The sequence below is a fragment of the Oncorhynchus clarkii genome, chromosome 2 (assembly GCF_045791955.1).
Source record: "Oncorhynchus clarkii lewisi isolate Uvic-CL-2024 chromosome 2, UVic_Ocla_1.0, whole genome shotgun sequence".
Classification (NCBI taxonomy): domain Eukaryota; kingdom Metazoa; phylum Chordata; class Actinopteri; order Salmoniformes; family Salmonidae; genus Oncorhynchus; species Oncorhynchus clarkii.
In genome coordinates, this window is record NC_092148.1 from 39,439,676 (window position 1) to 39,453,654 (window position 13,979).

General features: G+C 42.4%; 1 protein-coding gene across 1 annotated transcript in view; it reads right to left on the bottom strand.

Moving 5' to 3' along the window:
* Positions 1-13,979, bottom strand: part of LOC139367912 (ankyrin repeat and BTB (POZ) domain containing 2b) — a 161,390-nt gene that overhangs the window by 39,476 nt on the left and 107,935 nt on the right. The window lies entirely within an intron of this gene.

The window sequence follows — 13,979 nt, forward strand, 5'->3', positions numbered from 1 at the left end:
TGTGCAACTGGGTACTGGACTTCCTGACGGGCCGCCCCCAGGTGGTGAGGGTAGGCAACAACATCTCCTCCCCGCTGATCCTCAACACTGGGGCCCCACAAGGGTGCGTTCTGAGCCCTCTCCTGTACTCCCTGTTCACCCACGACTGCGTGGCCACGCACGCCTCCAACTCAATCATCAAGTTTGCGGACGACACAACAGTGGTAGGCTTGATTAGCAACAACGACGAGACGGCCTACAGGGAGGAGGTGAGGGCCCTCGGAGTGTGGTGTCAGGAAAATAACCTCACACTCAACGTCAACAAAACTAAGGAGATGATTGTGGACTTCAGGAAACAGCAGAGGGAACACCCCCCTATCCACATCGATGGAACAGTAGTGGAGAGGGTAGCAAGTTTTAAGTTCCTCGGCATACACATCACAGACAAACTGAATTGGTCCACTCACACAGACAGCATTGTGAAGAAGGCGCAGCAGCGCCTCTTCAACCTCAGGAGGCTGAAGAAATTCGGCTTGTCACCAAAAGCACTCACAAACTTCTACAGATGCACAATCGAGAGCATCCTGGCGGGCTGTATCACCGCCTGGTACGGCAACTGCTCCGCCCTCAACCGTAAGGCTCTCCAGAGGGTAGTGAGGTCTGCACAACGCATCACCGGGGGCAAACTACCTGCCCTCCAGGACACCTACACCACCCGATGTCACAGGAAGGCCATAAAGATCATCAAGGACATCAACCACCCGAGCCACTGCCTGTTCACCCCGCTATCATCCAGAAGGCGAGGTCAGTACAGGTGCATCAAAGCTGGGACCGAGAGACTGAAAAACAGCTTCTATCTCAAGGCTATCAGACTGTTAAACAGCCACCACTAACATTGAGTGGCTGCTGCCAACACACTGACACTGACTCAACTCCAGCCACTTAAATAATGGGAATTGATGGGAAATGATGTAAATATATCACTAGCCACTTTAAACAATGCTACCTTATATAATGTTACTTACCCTACATTATTCATCTCATATGCATACGTATATACTGTACTCTATATCATCGACTGTATCCTTATGTAATACATGTATCACTAGCCACTTTAACTATGCCACTTTGTTTACATACTCATCTCATATGTATATACTGTACTCGATACCATCTACTGTATCTGCCTATGCTGCTCTGTACCATCACTCATTCATATATCTTTATGTACATATTCTTTATCCCCTCACACTGTGTACAAGACAGTAGTTTTGGAATTGTTAGTTAGATTACTTGTTGGTTATTACTGCATTGTCGGAACTAGAAGCACAAGCATTTCGCTACACTCGCATTAACATCTGCTAACCATGTGTATGTGACAAATAAAATTTGATTTGATTTGATTTCATGGGGCTACAAAATCCCTTCTATTTAGGACACGTTTTATTGGCAACTGCGAGGATAACAATATTATTTTATTGAAGTGATCAACAACATTTGCATAGAATAAGCAATCTCTTCTTATATAAAAAGTGTGCACTGTCTCTTTAAGAAAAAAATTACGTAATTTGCGAGGCAAATAATCTGACTTTGTGTAATCTGACTTTGTGGCTATGGAATTTTGTGGAAACCAGACGGGAGGCGAGGGAGATTAAAAAGTTAATGAGTTTTTGGTGGCGAGGGAGACTAAGTGGCGTTTTGTTGACAATCGGCAATTTTGCGTTACGGTTAGCATATTATCACAAACAAAGTACTAGGGTACTGAATTGATGTTTGCTTCAGTTGTAAGCTAGCAAGGAAAGGTAGCCTACAATTAAAACTGAAAGCTACCGGTATCGTCCTGTATTGTAAAATGTTCTAGGCTGGTCGGACATTGTTTTGCGAACAGTAATGAACAGTTTCAACATTTGTACATGCCGTGTTGCATTATTCAAGTGCGTTAACTTCTGTGCATAATGAGTGGGGAGCTAACACAGACTCTGGGCTCAGTTAAAACAGGCCTAAACACCATTCTCTTTAGGATGGCTTTCTGTGGATAGATGTGCTCCTTGGTTTCCAAGTCCCTTGTAGCGTCACCGGTGTTCTTTGTGTCAGTTGCCCATTTTTTTCCTATTTGTTTTCAATTTAAAATGTCATGCACTTTGAGATTATTCTGTATAATGAAAAGTGCTTTACAAATGTAATAAATTGTTATTATTATTATTATTAACAATGCAGACAGCACTATTATTATTAACAAACCAGACAGCACTAGCAATGAACTGGAGCAGGCACGCTCTTCGCGCTATAAAGGGCTGTGCTGATAGACCTGATCCTCTCAATCACGAGACACATTTTACAGAAGTTTTTTTTGTATCGAAAAAGTACCGAAGTTTCGGTATACCGTGCAGCACTACCCCCCCCCCCCACACACACACACAAAGCTGGTTTTGTAATAAAATCACGGATTACAAAAACTCTTGGAGACAGTAGATGTTGACTTCGCATACACGTTTTTAAACAAATATATACAGTGCATTTGGAAAGTATTCAGAACCTTTTGACTTTATCAACAAAAACATTAGGTTACAGCCTTATTCTAAAATTGATAAAACATTTTCCCCAGCAATATACACACAATACCCGATAATGATAATAAAACAGGTTTTTCTAATATTTGTATCAAATGTGTTAAAAATAAAAAACAGAAATAACTTCATATAAGTATTCAGATGGATTGGACATGATTTGGAAAGACACACACCTGTCTATATAAGGTCCCACAGTTGACAGTGCATGTCAGAGCAAAAACCAAGCCAAGGTCGAAGGAATTGTCCATAGAGTTCCGAGACAGGATTGTGTAGAGGCACAGATCTGGAGAAGGATACCAAAACACTTCTGCAGCATTGAAGGTCCCCAAGAACACAGTGGCCTCCATCATTCTTAAATGGAAGAGGTAACGAACCACCAAGACTCTTCCTAGAGCTGTCCGCCCGTCCAAACTAAGCAATCGGGGGAGAAGGGCCTTGGTCAGGGAGATGATCAAGAACCTGATGGTCACTTTGAAAGAGCTCCAGAGTTCCTCTGTAGCGATGGGAGAACCCATCTAGAAGGACAACCATCTCTGCAGCACTCCACTAATCAGGCCTTTACGGTAGAGTGGCCAGACGGAAGCCACTCCTCAGTAAAAGACACATGACAGCCCACTTGGAGTTTCCAAAGGCACCTAAAGGACTCTCAGACCATGAGAAACAAGATTCTCTGGTCTGATGAAACCAAGATTGAACTCTTTGGCCTGAATGCCAAGTGTCACGTCTAGTGGAAACCTGGCACCATCCCTACGGTGAAGCATGGTGGTGGCAGCATCATGCTGTGGGGATTTTTTTCAGCGGCAGGGACTTGGAGACAAGTCAGGATTGAGGGAAAGCGAGATCATTGATAAAAACCTGCTTCCGAGCGTTCAGGACCTCAGACTGGGGCGAAGATTCACCTTCCAACAGGACAACGACCCTAAGCACACAGCCAAGACAACGCCAGAGCCTGGACTTGAACCCGATCAAACATCTCTGGAGAAACCTGAAAATAGCTGTGCAGGGATGATCCCCATACAACCTGAAGGAGATTGAGAGGATCTGCAGAGAAGAATTGGAGAAACTCCCCAAATACAGGTGCGTCAAGCATGTAGCTTCATACCCAAGAAGACTTGAAGCTGTAATCACTGCCAAAGGTGCTTCAACCAAGCACTGAGTAAAGGGTCTGAATACTTATGTAAATGTGATGTTTCAGTTGTTGCTGATTTTTTTTTACATTTGCAGAAATGTAATAAAACCTGTTTTTGCTTTGTCATTATGGGGTAGATTAATGAAGGAAAAAAAATATTTAATCAATTTTAGAATTAGGCTGTATTGTAACAAAATGTGGAAAACCTCAAGAGGCATGAATACTTTCCGAATGCACTGTATATCCATTATCAGTGTATTTTACATTGTAATAAAGCCAATGCAGGCTTATCACAGTAAGGTGTTTGACTCCTCATCCTACCCCTCAACGGCTGATCTTAGCTCAGAGATCCTAGATTTAGAGCCAATGAGATGTAAATACAAACAGGCCAGCCAGAGTTTAACTGACCTCTTGATTTGTACACAGCATGTGTCTGGACTCATGTAGATCCGGGTCCATTACAACAGATCTGATAGCAATCTAATAACGAGACAGACTCAGACCTTGGTGTTAACAATATTAAGTTGCCCTCAATCACAGATCTAGGATCATATTATCTTGCTTCCACGCATAAATGTAAACACTACAAAATGGAAAATATCTGACCTTGTATCAGTGTTTAGGGGCAACATTATCTCCCCACTTTGTATCATCACATTGTCCAATTAGACAGCCACTTTCTACAGCTAGAGCCTGTGTGTGCGTGTGTGTCTGCATGTGTGTGTCTGCATGTGTGTGTCTGGGTGTGTGTGTTTAGGGTGGTCTGGGGAGTCGAATTACTCATTCTTTGGAAGCAGAAAATATTGGTCTGGGAAGGGAGAGGTAAAGAAAGGGTAAAGTAAATTGTCATTAACATCTCACATCTCTCAACTGAAAGTTGTTGTTTACATTAAATATATTTAGTGGGATGACTCGGTGTCATTAAAATATACCACACATGTACGAAAGAATGCGCACACACATGCCCTCACACACACTTGTAACAGACGCACACAAAACACACACATATTAACACAATGCTTTCATGGCATTGTCTGTTGAACGTTGAATTAAGTATGTTCCTGTGATAAGACGTGTTGAGTTGAGTTAGGTTCTGCTCAAATGTCTGATGTCTTGGTCCACACAGAGTTGTGGTTAGAGTTTACAACAAAATGTTAATGGAGGTTTCTAGAAAGAGAGTGAGAGAGTGAGTGAGTGAGTGAGTGAGTGAGTGAGTGAATGAAAGCAAGAGAGAGTGAGAGAAAGAGAGTGAGGGAACATTATGGTGGCATCACACTATAATTATTGTCAGATACTAATTGTACCTCCCATCTCTCACACACACACGCACACACACACACACACACACACACACACACACACACACACACACACACACACACACACACACACACACACACACACACACACACACACACACACACACACACACACACACACACACACACACACACACACACACACACACACACACACACACACACACACACACACACACTTGTAGAGGTCTGGTGGAATGGAGAGTTGTGTGTGGTGTTCTTTTCTGAGAAGAGCATATTTGCTCTTTCATCTCTTCAGTAGGTCCTATGATTGAGTGTAGTCTGGTGTGAAGGTGAACGGAAAGGCACTGGAGCGACGAACCGCCCTTGCTGTCTCTGCCTGGCCGGTTCCCCTCCACCGGGATTCTCTGCCTCTAACCCTTTTACGGGGGCTGAGTCACTGGCTTACTGGTGCTCTTTCATCCCGTCCCTAGGAGTGGTGCGTCACTCGAGTGGGTTGAGTCACTGACGTGATCTTCCTGTCCGGGTTTGGCGCCCCTCTCGGGTTCGTGCCTTGGGGAAGATCTTTGTGGGCTATACTCGGCCTTGTCTCTGGGTAGTAAGTTGATGGTTGAAGATATCCCTCTAGGTGGTGTGGGGGCTGTGCTTTGGCAAAGTGGGTGGGGTTATATCCTTCCTGGTTGGCCCTGTCTGGGGATATCGTCGGACGGAGACACAGTGTCTCCCGACCTCTCCTCTCTCAGTCTCCGGTATTTATGCTGCAATAGTTTGTGTGTCGGGGGGTTAGGATCAGTCTGTTATATCTGGAGTATTTCTGCTGTCTTATCCGGTGTTCTGTGTGAATTTAAGTATGCTCCCTCTAATTCTCTCCCTCCCCTCCCGAGGACCTGAGCCCTGAGACCATGCCTCAGGACTACCTGGCCTGATGACTCCTTATTGTCCCCAGTCCACCTGGTCATGCTGCTGATTCAGTTTCAACTGGTCTGCTTGCGGCTATGGAACCCTGACCTGTTCACCGGACGTGCTACCTTGTCCCGGACCTGCTGTTTGTGACTCTCTCTCTCTCTACCGCACCTGCTGTCTCTAACTCTGAATCCTCGCATATGAAAAGCCAACTGACATTTACTCACGAGGTGCTGACCTGTTACACCCTCTACAATCACTGTGATTATTATTATTATTTGACCTTTCTGGTCATCTATGAATGTTTGAACATCTTGGCCATGTACTGTTATAATCTCAACCACAGCACAGCAGAACATGACTGGCCACCCCTTAGAGCCTGGTCCCTCTCTAGGCTTCTTCCTAGGTTCCTGCCTTTCTAGGGAGTTTTTCCTAGCCACCGTGCTTCTACATCTGCATTGCTTGCTATTTGGAGATTTAGGCTGGGTTTCTGTATAGCACTTTGTGACATCAGCTGATGTACAAAGGGCTTTATAAATACATTTGATTGATTGATTGATTGAGGTACGGTATGGGAGCCAGCTGGAGTAGATGTGTGCGTATGTCTCAGGATTAGGGTTGCAAAGCTACTGGTTACCAGAATCTACAGTACTTTTGGTAATTAACAGAAGAAAATCAATGGCAATCTATCGCTACTTTGGTAATTTATACTTGAATAACTTTGTAAAAAATATATTCATATATAGTTTTAATTTATTATTTCTGTGTCATTATTGTCCATGACTTTCTAGTAGATAGAACATATGGCTCAAGAGAAAATAGCCTAATTAATCCAAAAATAATCTAATCAACAATGGCATTATTTTCAATTAACTCGTCCAACTATTGACTTTTCACAACTGCCACCGGTTTGATGCCAAAACATTCACAACAAATACATATTGACATTGTAAAATAAATAAATAAATAATAGTTTGTAAAAAGAAAAAAAATAACCTTAAAAGGAGATTTCATGCTGACACCCTCATTCTAAACACCAATGGTATTCACCAAGTTGATGGTTTATATTTAGGATCATGTTTTACAGCTTTACAGACACCTGTGATAATCTGAAGTACCCAAAAGAGCCACTAGATGTCTTGTGATATATTACATAAAATCCTTGAGATACCAAAATTCTGGTCGTTTCTTGGTAAATGTAGAAGGTTTCCAGCAACCCTACTCAAGAAGCGCACACACAAACACACAAACATGCCGCTCCAACCATAACCAAACACAAACATTCCCTTGGATGCATATACAATCAAACTCAAATGAAAAACACACACAGCCCACTAGGCACAGACATCAATTCAACATCTATTCCACATTTGTTCAGCAAAATTGTATTGAAATGATTTCAAAACAACATTGATTCAATCAGTGTGAGCAACTCGGAGATTGACATGCCTAAAAACACTAGACTAGTGAGTGAGAGCAGCATTCACTTTGTATGCAAGAGTGCATAGATACCTTTACACAGCTCACCATAACATAACTCACAAGTGTGTCATTAACCCTTGAATATACAGGAGAAATTTCTCCTGAACCTCACGCACGCACGCATATCATTTAGATTTGAGATTCTTCAAAGTAGCCATCCTTTACCTTGATGACAGCTTTGCACACACTTGGCATTCTCTCAATCAGCTTCATGTGGAATGCTTTTCCAACAGTCTTGAAGAAGTTCCCACATTTGCTGAACACATGTTGGCTGCTTTTCCTTCACTCTGCGGTCCAACTAATCCCAAACCATCTCAATTGGGTTGAGGATGGGTGATTGTGGAGGCCAGGTCATCTAATGCAGCACTACATCACTCTCCTTCTGGGTCAAATAGCCCTTAAATAGCCTAGAGGTGTGTTTTGGGTCATTGTCCTGTTGAAAAACAAACCATAGTCCCACTAGGTGCAAACCAGATGGGATGGCATATCAATGCAGAATGCTGTGGTAGCCATGCTGGTTAAGTTTCCCTTGAATTGTGAATAAATCACTGACAGTGTCACCAGCAAAGCACCCCCACACCACCTCCTCCATGCTTCACGGTGGGAACCACATATGCGGAGATCATCTGTTGACATACTCTGCATCTCACAAAGACACAGTGGCTGGAACCAAAAACCTCAAATTTGGACTCATCAGACCGAAAAGACAGATTTCCACCAGTCTAATGTTCATTGTTCGTGTTTCTTGGCCCAAGGAAGTCTCTTCTTATTATTGGTGTCATTTAGTAGTGGTTTCTTTGTAGAAATTTGACCTTGAAGGCCTGATTCAAGCAGTCTCACCTGAACAGTTGATGATGAGATGTGTGTAGGGTTGCAAACTTTCTTGTAAATTTCTGAAATTCTTCATGGGATGTTAAGCCCGGGATTTTGGGGAATTTTGCTTAAAGTCATCAAAAAAGTTAGCTTATAACAGTGAACCTTTGTAGTGGGATACACATAAGGCAATTCTATATCTTGTGGCATATTTTGGCTAAACTATCCCCAATTCAATGAAATTGCAACCCTCTGCATGCACAGTAAATTCTTCCATTACATGTGCAGTGCACCCTTCCATCACATGTACAGCTGATTCTCAAGATCTTGCACACTAATGAGATGCTATTGAGCCCACACTACTACACTGTCTGAGCCAAGGACTACATGCTTTCTGGTAAGTTTTGATTACAATACTGAGTGGAGTGAATATATGTAATGTGACATAAAAGCTTTTTTGTTCATTAGTAAATAGTAGCCTACAGCAAAGTGTGTTTAAATAATTTCTAACTTGTTAACAATTTTAGTTTTTGCTACCATATGGGTTTAGCTTGCTTGAGTCTGCTAACTGAGGAGTGTTAATTGACCTGTCTCTATAAATGTTTCATTTTAAAACATTTATTTTAGTACGGAATTGTTTAATCTAACTGCTTGACTATTTATCTGCACGTGGAAAGGTATTTTTACTCATTTTTTTCTAATCTTTACAGGAAAATGCCACGGGCACTATCTGATGAGTGGAGACATTTCACTGCAGCTAATGTAGAAGGAAAAGCTGTGCAAATATTGTGCCAAATCATGTGAAGAACGCAACAAATATGCAGAATCATCTGGACAAGTGCATAAAGTTCCCTCATTGCTCACAACAAGCAACCTCTGACAAAAGTCACTCTACATCTATTTGAGGTGAAAATGATGAATCCTACACCTTATCGATAGCAACAGCTCATGGTCCTCCAGGAATCAAAGGTTTTTTGACTCAATGGAGGAACGTAGTCAGAGAAATGCTGATGAATGTCTTGATCGAGCTGTGTATGCAACTGGTTCACGTCTGATGCTCACAGTAAATGTGTATTGGAAGAGATTTTTGAATGTTCATCGCCCAGCTTTATCTACTAAGTTGCTTGATGCAGAGTTCAACAGAGTTCAAGTGAAGGTCAAGCAAATCATAAAGAAAGCAGACTGTATTGCAATCATCTCTGATGGGTGGTTAAATGTTTCCGGGCAAGGAATAATTCATTACATAATCTCCACCCCTCAACTAGTATTCTACAAGAGCACAGACACAAGGACAACAGACACACCGGCCTCTATATTGCAGATGCGCTGAAGGCAGTCATCAATGACCTTGGACCACAGAAGATATTTGCACTGGTGACAGACAATGCTGTGAACATGAAGGCTGCTTGGTCTAAAGTGGAGGAGTCCTACCCTCACATCACACCCATTGGCTGTGCTGCTCATGAAGCTGACTCCATTGGCTGACTCTGCTCCTGAAGGACATCATGGCACTGAAAACAATGGATACACTCTACAAGAGAGCCAAGGAAATGGTTAGGTATGTGAAGGGTCATCAAGTTATAGCAGAAATCTACCTCACCAAGCCAAGTGAGAAGAATAAGAGCACCACATTGAAGCTGCCCAGCAACACCCGTTGGGGTGGTGTTGTCATCATGTCTGATGTTCAGACTCTTCTTGCAGATGTAAGAGAATAAATCCGTACTGCCCTGCCCACTTCACTCTTGCTCCAAGCAGAGGAAACTGCAATTCTGAAATACATAAAAAAGCATGAAGACTTCTGCCTGAAGCCCATATACGCTGCAGCGTACATGTTGGACCCCAAGTATGCTGGCAAGAGCATCCTGTCTGGTGCAGAGATCAACAAGGCCTGTGGTGTCATCACTACCATGTCTCACCACCTTGGCCTGAATGAGAGCAAGGTTCTTGGCAGTCTGGCGAAGTACACTTCCTAGCAAGGGCTTTGGGATGGAGATGCAATATGGCAATGTGCCAACATATATCATCAGCCACCTGGTGGAAGGGACTTTGTGGATCTGAGGCTCTTTCCCATGTTTCCTCCATCATCCTCCAAATCCCACCAACATCAGCCACCTCAGAGCGCAACTGGTCCTTGTTTGGGAACACACACACCAAAGCACGCAACAGGCTGACCAATACAAGGGTTGAAAAATTGATGGCCGGGCCTCCCGGGTGGCGCAATGGTTAAGGGCCAGCTGTGCCATCAGAGACTCTGGGTTTGCGCCCAGGCTCTGTCGTAACCGGCCGCGACCGGGAGGTCCATGGGGCGACGCACAATTGGCCTAGCGTCGTCTGGGTTAGGGAGGGCTTGGTCGGTAGGGATGTCCTTGTCTCATCGCGCACCAGCGACTCCTGTGGCGGGCCGGGCGCAGTGCGCGCTAACCAAGGTTGCCAGGTACACAGTGTTTCCTCCGGCACATTGATGCGGCTGGCTTCCGGGTTGGATGCGCGCTGTGTTAAGAAGCAGGTAGGTTGGGTTGGGTATCGGGGGACGCATGACTTTCAACCTTCGTCTCTCCCGAGTCCGTACGGGAGTTGTAGCGATGAGACAAGATAGTAGCTACTACAACAATTGGACACCACGAAATTGGGTAGAAAAAGGCGGGTAAAAAATATAAAAAAATAAAATGTGATGGCCATCCGGGTAAATTTGAGGCTTTTTGAGCCTGGCAAAGAGCCATCCTCAACAAGGTTGGAAAATGACAATGAAGATGAGGCCTCAGAGTCTGATGTTTAAGAGATGTTCATTGAGGAAGTCCAGGGAGAAGACATGGACGTCTGAGAGGAAGACAACCAAAGCTTAAGTTTCTAGACTATCATTTTACAGATGTATGTTGAAAACGTTTTTGGGAGATGCGATGGATCATTGGGATCATTCAATATTCCCTTTCTTTTGTTGTTCAGTGAAATTATCACGTGAAGAGTCAACTCATTTAATAACAGTTCAATTCGTAACTAAATCGGTTTTTTATTTCTATTTGAAGGGTTGAATCATTTGTAATTATGTCTACTTATGATAAGGTAAAAGGTTTCTGTTTCTGTCTCCATATGATATGGTAAATATATCCAATGCAAAAAACATCTACATTTAAATGGTATTAATATTAATTTGCAAATATTTCCGTTAATTCCCATTTTTCCCATTAATTCCCACAGAAAGTTTCCACCTCTGAATATTCCCCAAAATGTGCAACCCTAGACGTGTCTGTTACTTGAACTCTGTGAAGTATTTATTTGGGCTGCAATTTAAGGTGCAGCTAACTCTAATTAACTTAACCTCTGCAGCAGAGGTAACTCCGGGGCTTCCCTTGCTGTGGTGGTCCTCATGAGAGCCAGTTTCAGCATAGCGCTTGATGGTTTTTGCAACTGCACTTGAAGAAACTTACGAAGTACTTGAAATGTTCCATATTGACTGACCGTCATGTCTTAAAGTAATGACGGACTGTCGTTTCTTTTTGCTCATTTGAGTTGTTCTTGCCATACTACAGACTCTGTCTATTACCAAACAGGGCCATCTTCTGTATACCACCCCTACCATGTCACAACACAACTAATTGTCTCAAACGCATTAAGAAGGAAAGAAATTCCACAAATTAACTTTTAACAAGGCACACCTGTTAATTGAAATGCATTCCAAGTGACTACCTCATGAAGCTGGTTCATAGAATGCCAAGTGTGTAAAGCTGTCATCAAGACAAAGAAAGGGTGGCTACTTTGAAGAATCTCAAATATTTTGAATTGTTTATCACTTTTTTGGTTACTACATGATTCCATATGTGTTATTGTATAGTCTTGACATCTTCACTGTTATTCTACAATGTAGAAAATAGTCAAATAAATAATTACCCTTGAATGAGTAGGTCTTTCCAAACTTTTGACTGGTACTGTATGAAGATGCATGTGAACACACACACACCTCCCTAAAATGTAGCAGGTTCAAAACATTGTCTTTTTAATTTCACCAATTACTTCCGTAACATTTCCATGAACCCTGGAGAACCAACCTAAGGGAACCGACGTGTAGTTTCATAATGACCACATGAGCTACGTAAACTGATATTTATACAGCTTTTTATCACATCTTACTGTAGGACAGGAAATAGTGGAATCAGTAGTGAGTCAGTCCTAGTCCACGCCCTTTTGTCACTGGCATACGTACAACACAAGCAGTAATTTTCAGAGAGAACCCCTGCTCTACAGGGGCTATTTGAGCAGTGATTCTCTTATTTGTATTTATTTCGTCTGAACATAAATGATTAAAACGAGGTAGAAAGTGTGTAGAAAATGCCTACATTTACTTATTTAATCTCTGAAAACTATCTTTCTTCAATAACAGTATTATCAACACAGACTATTATCAGCACATTTTGGTTGATTTTGTAGTCTTAAACCAGTGAGATAACTAACAATCTTCATAAAAAATAGTGTTCTCTTGTCATATACTTCCTACATTTACAATCAATATAGCATTAAAAATAGTTTCCCAGACTGCATTTTGGCGGGGGGTTTTCCGCAGTGTGATATTGGGTCGTGACTGAGACAACCAGGTTTAATTTGAGTCCTGAGGCAAAACCAGATGAGAAATGTCCAATGAGCACACACCATTCAGTTCATTAACATGGTCATGGAACCTCTAATCTCTCACAAATCAGCTATAGGCCTACAACTGTTCAGACACTACCAATAAACTAATCAGACACTACCAATGAGATAACTATGTCTAAAAACATACAATTACCTTGACCCCAACCTCAAAGCCGAGAAGCCAGCCATAAGAGATGAAAAGAGCCACTGACAGGGTTAAAACCCATTAGCGCCTCTTAAATACACTAACCCTTTCTCTTATTCACATCTTTCAAATAGTCCACAGTTCTCCAAGACTAACATTTACACCTGTAACGACTACCTGTCCCCCCTACCTAGCATTAGCACCTGAATAAGAACCTTGTAGACTCCGTTGTGAATGGTTGGTGGGAAGAGGAGGGGTTCACAGGAAGTTTGTGACAAGTTGATAAGAGCTCTTTAATAAAGTGATGTACTTGGTGAATGTGAGCTGTGTAAGAAAGAACTGTGGTTAGCCAACTTCACCTATTCTCAGTTCTTAATTAAACAGTGTCAGTCACAGACACATGTTTATTTTTGTTTTTCTGCATCTTCAGTTGAAGTCGGAAGTTTACATACACCTTAGCCAACTACAATTAAACTCAGCTTTTCACAATTCCTAACATTTAATCCTATTAAAAAATCCCTGTCTTAGGTCAGGTAGGATCACCACTTCATTTTAAGAATGTGAAATGTCAGAATAATAGCAGAGAGAATGATTTATTTCAGCTTTTATTTATTTCATCACATTCCCAGTGGGTCAGAAGTTTACAAAACACTCAATTAGTATTTGGTAGCTTTGCCTTTAAATTGTTTAACTTGTGTTGAATGTTTTGGGTAGCCTTCCACAAGCTTCCCACAATTTTGGCCCATTCCTCCTAACAGAGCTGGTGTTACTGAGTCAGGTTTGTATGCCTCCTTGATCGCACACGCTTTTTCAGTTCTGCCCACAAATTTTCTATAGGGTTGAGGTCAGGGCTTTGTGATGGCCACTCCAATACCTTGATCTTGTTGTCCTTAAGCCATTTCCCACAACTTTGGAAGTATGCTTGGGGTCATTGTCCATTTGGAAGACCCATTTGCGACCAAGCTTCAACTTCCTGACTGATGTCTTGAGATGTTGCTTCAATATATCCACATAATTATCCTCCCTCATGATGCCATCTATTTTGTGAAGTGCAC